Source organism: Mus caroli, unplaced genomic scaffold (assembly GCF_978045245.1).
Source record: "Mus caroli unplaced genomic scaffold, Mus_caroli_1 scaffold_10, whole genome shotgun sequence".
Taxonomy (NCBI): Eukaryota; Metazoa; Chordata; class Mammalia; order Rodentia; family Muridae; genus Mus; species Mus caroli.
Window position 1 is genome coordinate 115,672,939 of NW_028227265.1, and position 11,511 is coordinate 115,684,449.

Below are 11,511 nucleotides of genomic sequence, written 5' to 3' on the forward strand. Positions count from 1 at the left end.
ACACACACACACACACACACACACACACACACACACACACACCTCCTTGGGTGCTGGAAATACAGAGGACCATTACCACACAGGGCATTTTGTGTTCTTAAAATTCCATTCTGTGCACGTGTGTAGCCTTTTGAAAGTATAGAGAATGGTACCACTCAAATGTTCTGCTCTCACCCCTAATGAGCAGTTGGCTACATCCTTTTCTGTGAATGACACATATGTATGACAGGGTAATATTTTAAGGACACACACACTTTTCCTGTCTTCTCCATTTGTAGGTAGTAATCCAACCATACTTATTGACTTGAGGCGGCTGTTTTCATTCATTTTATGAATAGAATTGTTTTATAAAGGAAATTTGTGCTGTCACCACAGATGGTAAACATCAAAGATGGGAATTTAATCTTTAAGTCAGATGTTACTCAGAGAGCTAGTTATCTGAGAAAGAAGCGGATTAACATTCTAACACCCCGTCTTTTTTATCTCATCTCCAGCCAAGAAAGCCTTATAAAGAGCAAACAAAGGCAATTATTCCAAAGTTTAATATTGCCTCTGGTCAAGGGTCAGCCTTACTCCTGAGATTAAACTGGTTTGTATCTCCGTATGTCTCCTGCACTTCTTCCTGTTATTGCTCTGTGCAGCTGGGTTTGCACTGTCCCCAGGCTGCCGAGACCTTCATTGTTCCTGGAGAGACACTTGGGACAAACAAACAATTAGCAGTGTGTATGTGTTGAGCTATTTGCAGTATGCATTGCAGGTTCCTTTACGACAGTACGAAGCACAAGTGTATGCTTACAGAATATTAAGGTGCCCCATCTGCCTCTCCTGTCTGCAGTGAATTTTCCTGAATTGTCTGAGTTTCCCATGATCTCTCTGTAATGCCTACAACAACAATATGAAGTTCCTCTTTTCCTTTGTCTTCCCAGATGTAGCGATTACAACATATCCTACTTAGCATATCCTATCTAGCATATCCTCCTCTGCATCCTTTGTACTTTGCGTGTGTAATTACAAATATATCTTCTTTTCTACAAGCAAGCTGAAAGGTACAATATTTCATTCTGAGACATGCTTTGCTCATGAGGATACTTTAAATGCTTTTCCTCATTGGAAGCTACCTTGTTCTTTGCAATGTTTTATAGAGTTCTCCAGTCTGTGGCGGGAGGTCCCATGTGACAGAGGAGAGCTACAAATGTGGCCCAAGGGAATAGTATAAACTTCCTTAAAACACTATGAGATTTGTATGTAGTTTGTTTTGTGTGTAACTCAACTGTGCAGTTCTCTAGGATGAACTTTGGGGCCCAGTGTCAACAACACCTGAATGTTTCTTGTTATATCCATCAGAGTAGGTTGAGCTATAATGCAATCCCTTTATCTCTTGCCTGAGGGGCTGTGATACTCAAGGACTGGACCACTGCGTGCTCTTAATTGCTCTGGCACAGCAATACTCAAGTTTATTTGGGAAGGAGTATCTGGATGTGATTGATTTTGAACCAGCAGAGTAAAGCAGAGGCCCTTCCTAATATGGATGTGCCTCTACATCCAACCTGTTAAAGACTAACTGGGATGAACTCAGTCTCTACCTGGCCATTGGACACGGGATGTTAGTGTCTCCTTGCTGTGGACCTAGCCTGTGCTCTGGCTGGAACTTATTATCGCTAGCTTTTGTACTAATCACTTTTCCTCTTACCTTGACTAGATACCTGATAAGAAGCAATGTAAGGGGGAAATGGTATACTTTAGCTTATACTTTGATGGGACATTGTCATGGCAGGGAAGGTATGGTGGCTAGGGTGTGAAGGAGCCTGTCACTTTATGTCTGCAGCCAGGAAGCAGAGGGATAAATGACTGCCAGTGCTCAGTTCTAGTACTTTCCTTATTGATTCAGTCTGAGACTCCAGTATACAGTATGGCTCTACCCACATTCAGGATGAGTCTTCCCTCTTCAGTTAAGTCTTTCTGGGAATATTTTCACAGACATATGAAGAGATCTGTTTCTATGGTGATTCTAAGTTCAGACCAATTGACATCAAGATTAACTACCATGGTTGTCCTGGGTCTCCAGGACCTTGTAGCATCCATCACGGTGTGAACTGATTTCTATCTTCTAATAAGTCTCTTTTCTTACCTCTCTTCTCTCCAACCTCCTCCCTCTTCTTGGACTGGAAAGTCTAAATCCATAGTGACCGCTTTCCCCAGGAAGAAGAAGATGAGCTCCCCAAGCTGGAAATATAACTTCTCTTTCCTTTCAGTGGTAATGGTGAGAACAAGGGGATAGAAACTGAGCCGGCCGTTTTAGGGCAGGAACTTCAAAAACTACCAGTTACATTGTGGTCCTTGACCGGAAGGCAAAAGTGCCCTTGTTTCTGTTTTGGCTAGAGGCCAGAAATGCCAAAAATATTTGGGCATTATTTAGTTTGCTTTTCTGATGCTGTGATAAACACCATGACCCAAAACAATCTGATGAGATGTCTCAGTTAGGGCTTCCATTGCTGTGATAAAACATCATGACCAAAAGCAACTTGGTGAGAAAAGGGTTTCTTGCATTTTATACGTCCTGATCATGGTCCCTCGTAAAGGGAGGCGGAGCGAGAACTGATACCACAGCCATGGAAGGGTGCCACTTGCTGGCTCGATCATCCTGCTTTCTTACAAGATCCAGCACCACCTGCCCAGTGCTAGCACAGCCCTCCGTGAGATGAGTCCTCTCACATCAATCATCAGTCAAGAAAATGCCCCTCCCCAGGCTTGTGAACAGGTCAATCCGATCTAGGCATTTCCTTCTTCCCGAGTGACTATGAACTGTGTCAGGTTGTGAGCTGAAGTTTCAGGGGCTCTATGTTGTTGTTAGTTTTTTGTTTGTTTGTGTTTAAGATTCATGTATTTTTATTTTACATGTATGGGTGCTTTTGACTTCATATATGTTTGTGCACCGTGTGTGCAGTAATCACAGAGACCAGAAGGATATTGGATCCTCCGAAGCTAATTACAAATGGTTGTTAACCGCCAAGTGAAATGGTTTTCTCCCTAATCTGCAACCCTTAAATCCAGTTCTCTGTGTTGTGGTGACCCCCAGCCGTGCCTGAGCTGCCGAGTATTTGATATAAGTAACCAATAAGATTACAAAGATATCTAAACTGGGCAGTGGTGGCGCACGCCTTTAATCTCAGCATTTGGGAGGCAGAGGCAGGCAGATTTCTGAGTTCAAGGTCAGCCTGGTCTACAGAGTAAGTTCCAGGGCAGCCAAGGGTACAGAGAGAAACCATGTCTCAAAACAAAACAAAACAAAAACAAACAAACAAAAAACCCAAAGATATCTAACATTTTCTGTCTGTCAGAGTTTTTTTCTTATTATGTTATTTTTACGTACATGGGTGTTTGGCTTTCGCACGTCTGTGCCAACATGTGCATACAGTGCCTACAGAGTCCAGTAGAGGGCACCAAATCCCTTGAAACTAGAGTCAAAGATGGTTGCCAGCCACCCTGTGAGTGCTGAAGTTGCAGCCTGTCCTCTAAAAGAACAGTTTTGTGCTCTCAACTGTGTGCCATCTCTCCAGCCCCCAATAGTTTTTTTTTTTAAGCCTTTAAAAAAAAGGCCTAAATAGTGAATGTAGCTTGAAATATAATCCCTTAGTAAGAGAATCATATTGACATTTCCTAGGTATGCTTGAAATTCATACTTGAGTGTTTTATTTTGTCCACCCAGGCCTTCCAGTTGTCCTCACTTATTAAAAGCTTTATGGCAAACACAAGTCAAGTGAAATCATATCTTAGAAGCACTTAATTACTTAGTTTATCTTTTCTTTTCCTGATCTCCATAGTGGCCACCACCAGTTCATTGAGACCATTGTAACATTTGACTAGATTGGATACAACTAAACTTCTGAATATTTCATTATAAAATCTCTACATTACCTTGGCTATTCTGGAACTCACTATATAGACCAGACTGGCCTCAGAATCACCTGCTTCTGCTGGGATTAAAAGTGTTTGTCTCCACACTTGGCCCTATATCAAAAGTTTTAAAGTTCTCCAAATAGTAACAACACCCACACAAGAATGCCATCCCAGTTCCTTCCCAAGTTCCATTCTGATAGGCGTTCCTGCCATCCTGTGGGGGGGCACCAGCCTAGTCTGCAAGCCTTTGAACGAGGGGGCTACCCCAGCTCGACTTCATGTTCTCCTGGGACACTGTTGACAGCAGACCACACGTTCCTGACTATAGTAAAATCTCTACCAATAGGTTCCAGAATATTCTGTCCCTCCTTTGATGTGAGCCCTGGGTTAAGCTTTCTGGACTTAACCTGATGTCACACACAGGGCAGAGAGGACATTATAGCTAACAACACAGGAATGTCAGCCTGAGCCTTGTGTGTTAGCAGGCAGCTTCTTTTCGTCTCCATGCTTCTTAGGGACAATGACCTGGTGGGGTGACTGCAGCTGTCTATACAGGAGAAATTCTGTTGGGCTACGGGAGCCCTGGGAGTTTACGAATCTCTTCATTCTTCTGCCATTCTGATACTGCACGCCAATGGAACTGCAACAGTGCCTGAGCAAGGCACACTGTCTAGATATACCATCTATCATACACAGTGCCGTCCTTTCTGCAAAAGGCTCCTTTTATGCTATCGGTAGGCCACAAAGATTTCTATATACATGATCTCAGAACACGTTATGAAGACAGCCAGTTCAGTTGGCTATCCCTGAGGTCGTCTCAGTGCAAAAGCAAACAGAAATACTTTTTTGTTAGTTTTGTTTGGTCTTGCTTTTTGCTTTTTGTTTGTTTACCTTGTTACCTGTGTGGACAAATCAAAGCAAATGAACAGAGTGACACCAAGCCTAGGCAAGCAGATGTGTGCTTTGTTACCAGCTTGGCGTCGATAGTCTTGATTCTGATGCCAAATTCAGGAAAGCACTTTGTGACATAAGGTGTTCTTACCCATCCTTTCTCCTGCAGGTTTTAGTCTTACACTCTGCTCCTCTCCAGGGGGTGACAGAAGAGCCACAAAATCCACAGCCACACAGAATAAAAAACATGGAAACTTTTCAGAGGGCTGGCTTATGAGCCATGTGACATAGATATGAAATTGTGTGTGTGTGTGTGTGTGTGTGTGTGTGTTAGTAAGAGAGGAACAACAGAAATGAAAAACTGAAGGGTTATTTGTGTCGGTCAAAGGAGGGAGTGGCCAAACACCCAGTGCATCCTGAGGACAGAAGGAAAGGAGACTTGGCTGGGACAGAGAGAGTGAGGTCAAGTTCTTAGGCCCACACTGCGAAGTTCCCTGCAGTGATGAGTCAATGCACGAAACAAATGATTGACTCTGGAAAATTAGGATGTTTAGAGCACCGGATGTCTTATGCCAAGAGATTATAGATGGATAGAAACCAGTGCTAACGATGGTAAGAAATAAATATATGGGAATAAATGTATGGGAACATACAGACCTTCCCACAGACACTATACACACACAGATCACACACACAGCAGAGACCCTCCACAGACACTATACACACTGCTCACACACATCAGAGAGCCTCCAATACACTATACACACACAGGTCACAACAGCAGAGAGCCTCCACAGACACTATGCACACACTGATCCTCCCCAGATATGGTATGAACCACTGATCAAACAGACTACACCTCATAAATACTGTGCCACACTCATAGATCACACACCACATATATACTCCCTCACAGACACCACACACACCATATAGATGATTCCCCACCAATACCACAGCACACATAAGGGTCATGCACACCACCAAGACTCCCATACATATATACCATACCACACATACCACAGAGATGTCCCCCCAGGTAGAGTATTACCCCATGATCATAGATACCCCTCCACAGATACTACAAGCTGATCACACACACCATATCACAAAGACAACCCCAGACACCACACTACACTGCACTCTGATCACAAAGACACCCCCCGGATGCCACCCAACACTTGCTGATCACACATATAACAAAGATACCTCTTATTGACACCACTCAGTATGCACTATTCCCACACAACACAAAGATACCCCCTATAGACCCTATACCACATACATTGGTCATCCGTGAAGATAATCCCTGCTCCCATGCTGATCACAAACATCGCAAACATATATGCCCCCCACAGACACCAAGCCACACAGGCTGATCACACACACCACAAAGACCTTCACTCAGAGATCCATGACATACATCACACCACACACATGTATCACAGGGATGCCCCTCCACAGATATGGTGTGACCCCCTGATTAATTAAGGCTCTGACAAATCTCCCTCCCTCCACAGAGATGGTACAGCCCATTGATAACACACATTATAAATCTACCCTACGCAGATACAGTACTAGCCACTGATCATACACAGCACACAGAGACACAGACAGAGTTACTACACTGTACACACTAATCTCACACATCACATACCAGAGAGACCTCCACATACACAGGGACTGTGCTACTACTGATTACACACACACACACACACACACACACACACACCACCACCACCACCACCACCACCACAGAACAACCCTTACATACAAACAACCATACTATGAGCACACACATCACTCAGCATATAGACACTACCAAAATACCATACCACACACAGGTCACACACACCATATGCCACAGAGCCAAACCACACAAATATTGTACTAGTTACTGATCGTCTATACTGACCTCACAGACATTCCTTAGATACCACACTGTATACACTGATCATACAAATCCATATGCTGTCCAGACACCCCTCCCAGATACCACACTACACAAACTAATAACATTTCCCTAGATACTATGCCATGCACATTGATCATACACACCACAGCTATACCCCCAGACACTATACTTTATACACTTATGCACCCCCATATCCTAAAGAGACACTATACTATACAAAATGATGATTATACACTATGTCACAGACTATCCTGGATAGTTATATGTCAACTTGACACAAGCTAGAGTCACTGGTAAGTACTGAACCTCAATTAAGAAAACACCTGCATAAGATGGGGTTATAGGCAAGTCTGTAGGGAATTTTCTTAATTAGTGATTGATAGGGAGGGCTCAGTCTATTGTGGGTGAGATCATCCCTGGTCTTGGGTTCTAAAAGAAATCAGACTAAGTAAGCCATAAGGAACAAACCAGTAAGTAGCAGTTCTCCATGGCCTCTGGATCAGCTCCTGTCTCCAGGTTCCTGCCCTGTCTGTGTTTCTGTTCAGAAATGAACAGTGATGTGGAAGTGTAAGCTAAATAAACCCTTTCCTCCCCAACTTGCTTTTGACCATGGTGTTTCATCACAGCAATAGTAGCCCTAAGACAAGTTGGTATCAGGAGTGGGGTTTTGTTTTGACAAACTTGAGTGTGTTGTTTTGGGGAGGATTATGGGCTTTGGAAATTTGATAGAAAAGGCACAAGTGTTGAGAACTTAGTGAGCTGTTCTGTAGGAGCTTGGAAGATGAGACTCTTGAGAGCAATGCAGATGATGGAGGCCTGGCTTGTCAAGCTTCAGAGGAGGAGTTTAAAGGTTCCAATGGGGCCATTTTGATATTTTGAATTAAGATTCTGTGGTTCTGGTTAGCTGGGGCTGAAGAATCCTTTGTGATTAATAAGGTCCCAGAACTACTGATAGAAAACCTTGACTTTAAAAAAAAAAGAAAGCCGGGCGTGGTGGCGCACGCCTTTAATCCCAGCACTCGGGAGGCAGAGGCAGGCGGATTTCTGAGTTCGAGGCCAGCCTGGTCTACAAAGTGAGTGCCAGGACAGCCAGGGCTACACAGAGAAACCCTGTCTCGAAAAACCAAAAAAAAAAAAAAAAGAAAACCTTGACTTAGCTGGGATACACGATCTTGGTTAGCTGGAGGTGAGAAATTAGCAGTGATTAAGAACCAGCACTGATGAGGTGAAATCTTCTGGAGCGTTTCCTGAGAGTCCGGACATGGCCAAGTTTGAACCTTGGGCTGTCAGCTGAACTTGGCAGTGTTAAGAGTCACCCAGGTGGTACTGGTTTTGAAGATGTAAAGGGGCATGGAGAAGAGCTGAGGGTTGGCACTCTGTGACAGGTTTGGGATCCCTGAGAAGAGGCCAGGAGAGGCTATTGGTAAAAGTGCAGTCCAGTTGCAGAGGAAGACCCCAGCATTTTTGAGATTCCAATACCATGGGTTGACCACCAAGAACAGCAGCAGCAATAATGGAGTGGAACCAGCCTGAGCCTAGAAGACAAGCTGTGTGTGCTACAGATGGCAGAGCTAAAGAGGTGACCTTTTGACCCATTGGAGGAGCCCAGAAGACCGGGAGTGAATCCCAGACATTGGGCATTGCATTATTACACCACTGGAATTTTGTTTTGCATTGATCTGATTGTGACTGTACCCTATCTTATCTTGTGAAGTAAGAAAGTATTTAACTTAATTTTGACTTTTTTTTTTTTACATGAGTCTATAGTTGATGTGATACAAGTTAGAATCTTCTGAGAGGAGGGAACCTCAATTGAGAAAATGCCACTGTAAGATCTGGCTGTAGGCAAGCCTGTAGGACATTTTCTTAATTAGTGATTGATGGGGCATGGTTCAGACCATTGTGTGTGGTGCTTCCCCCGGGCTGGTGGTCCTGGGTTCTATAACAAATCAGGCTGAGCAAGCCATGATGAGCAAGCCAGTAAGCAGCACCCTCCATGGCCTCTGCATCAGCTCCTGCCTCCAGGTTCCTGTCCTGCTTGAGTTCCTGTCCTGACTGCCTTAGATGATGAACAATAGATTGTAGGTTGCTTTTGGTTACGGTGTTTCCTCCTTTACTAATGTAACAACCTTTACTAAGACACAAGCCTTACCTCCAAATCCACGCATGCCCCACACAGAGACACCACATTCTTTACACTTACTACACATGCCGCAAAACACACTTCACTGCCGGTGACCCTCTGGCATCTATAGGGTTTCCTGGTCTAGAAGGCAGTGATGGGTGCGTTGGCAGTTGTGGTGGCAGAAGTTGCGATTGGTGGAACAAAAGTATCTTACTCTTTGCTACTCTAAGGCCAAACATTGCTGGTTTCTCATAATTAACTCCTGCTGTGTTTTAGTAAGCACTAAAATTTTAACTTTCTATGCTTAAATAACCACTGGGGAAAGTTAACTCTTTCTTACTGTTCTGTGCTTAAATAAACGCTAAATTCTGGAGAATTAACACACGCTGTTTAGTGTGGGGAGAGGTGGGACTGAGTGAAAGGATTTATTGCTATTCTCCTTTCTCTGGCGAGTCATCCAGTAGCCTCCCCTGGCTAGGGAACTCATTAACTCTTTCTGACCAGAGAGAAAGGAAAGGAACGGAAAGAAATCACTTACACAGACCACACACACTGGGTGAAGTGGCAAATGGCTGCATCCATACATTTGGATGGATGGATGGGGCAGAGTCCCCCAAGTCACCACTTTATTTTTTCTCTCTGGCCTTTTTATATTTTCTTCGACAAAAGTTCTTTATAAAATTACTTCATAGATAAGATGTTACACAAAAGGGGAGTTACAGAAGGATGTTGGCAGTAAGTTCAAAGCAGTGCTTCACTCGGTAAGCTCAAAGTTCAAAGCAACAGTTTCACCTGACCTCACTCTATCATCGTGCACACCTGTGGCTTCACCCTTGGATTTGACCTAGAATGAATGTTTTTCCTTGATCAAAAATTTGTCCCAAGCCTATTTCTCTTTTTAGTGTAGTTGTGAAAGCTCATTGAGCCCATTATCATGTAGCTTTTACTTAATGTTCTCTTCTTGATTCTAATTTTATTACATCTTTCTAGTAAAACAACTAATACCATCTTTAAATCTTTCTTTCTAAAATTATTTTAATCAAATCAGCAATTTTATAAAATCATTAATTCAGCTAAACAAGTTTAATTCACGAAAGTTCATCTTTATGTTGATCTGCAGAAAGTCTGTTCAATAGGGTGGGTCCAGGAATCATTAGTATATGTAATAGTGACAGGAAGCAATCCTGGGATGAAGTCTCTAGGGACCTTGTCTCTCAGAGCCCATCAATCAGACTATGCAAAAAGGTGGGCCACCTCCAGGAAAGTCACCTGCTAGCCTTAGACCTCTGAGCAGGAAAGTGGTCAGTACAGTCAAAGTCTAGGCCCACAGGGCCTTAGAGATAATCGCCAGTGACAGTGACCAGGTCTGCAGGCAACCTGTGTGACAAAGGAGTTCTGCTCTTGACTCTACAGAGAACGTACATTGTACCAGGGGTGCAATTTACCATGCAGATGAAAACAGCAAGCAGAGAGAAAGCCAGGAGAGAGATGGCTTCGGCTCACACCCCACTCACTGGATTGTATCAGGTTTAAGCAGTGATATGAAAATGGAGTTCTGAATGAAGATTAGGTGATGGTCTTACCACACTGCTTCCTGAACATGATAAATGTAAAGAGTCGTACAAAATAATAGCCATGGGCAGTGATGGCATACGCCTTTGATCCCAGCACTAAGGAGACAGAAGCAGGCAGATCTCTGAGTTTGAGGCCAGCCTGGTCTACAGAAAGAGTTCCAGGACAGCTAGAGCCACACAGGGAAACCCTGTCTTGGAAAAACAAACAAAATAATAGCCCAGATCTAATGCTGCCAAGGACTCCTGACTCAGAAAGTGATGAGCCCAGTGATTGGATACAGTCTTTCCATTCTTTAAATGTCTTATTCTTTGACAGTTTCATCGACGTCTATAATATATTTGGGGTGTTTTATAGTCCCTCACTATCCTCTCTCATCCCCCTCTCTCTCCTACTGAAACCCTTCTTCCTAGCAAGTCTTTTTCCTACCTTTATCATTTTGTAAAGATTTATTTCATTGTAACTTATGTATATGAATGTATGAACCACATGTGTATATATATAGTACCCATGGAAGCCAGAAGGAGGCGTTTGGGTCCCTGGAGCTGGAGATAGGGAGGGCTATGAGATCCTATGTGGGTGCTAAAAACAGGACCTGGGTCCTCTGGAAAAATAGACTGTGCTCCTAACCACTGGGTCGTCTCTGCAGCCCCCTTTCATATACTTTGTGTGTGTGTGTGTGTGTGTGTGTGTGTGTGTGTGTGTGTGCACGCGTGCATGCGCATATGTGTATTCATGTGCCTGGGTCCTCTGGAAAAAACAGACTGTGCTCCTAACTACTGAGCAATCTCTCCAGCCCTATTTCATCTGTGTGTTTGTGTGTGTGTACACGTGTGTGCAAGTGTGTTGGCCACTTTGTTGAATTAGAGTTACTTGCATGAACATACATGGAAGTTATTCACTGAAGCTATACCACTGAAGAATATGAAACTCCCCTTCTCCAGTAGCCATAAACTGCCAATAGTCCGTCAGGGAGCCACAGTGAGTCGTGAGCAGCCGGAAAATGTCTTTTCGCTGCACACCTCTGGCTCTTGCATTATTTCCACCCTTCTATGGCGTTCTAAAGGGATCTTTGCAGTCTGGGGAGCTAGCATTCAGCTTACTACTGACC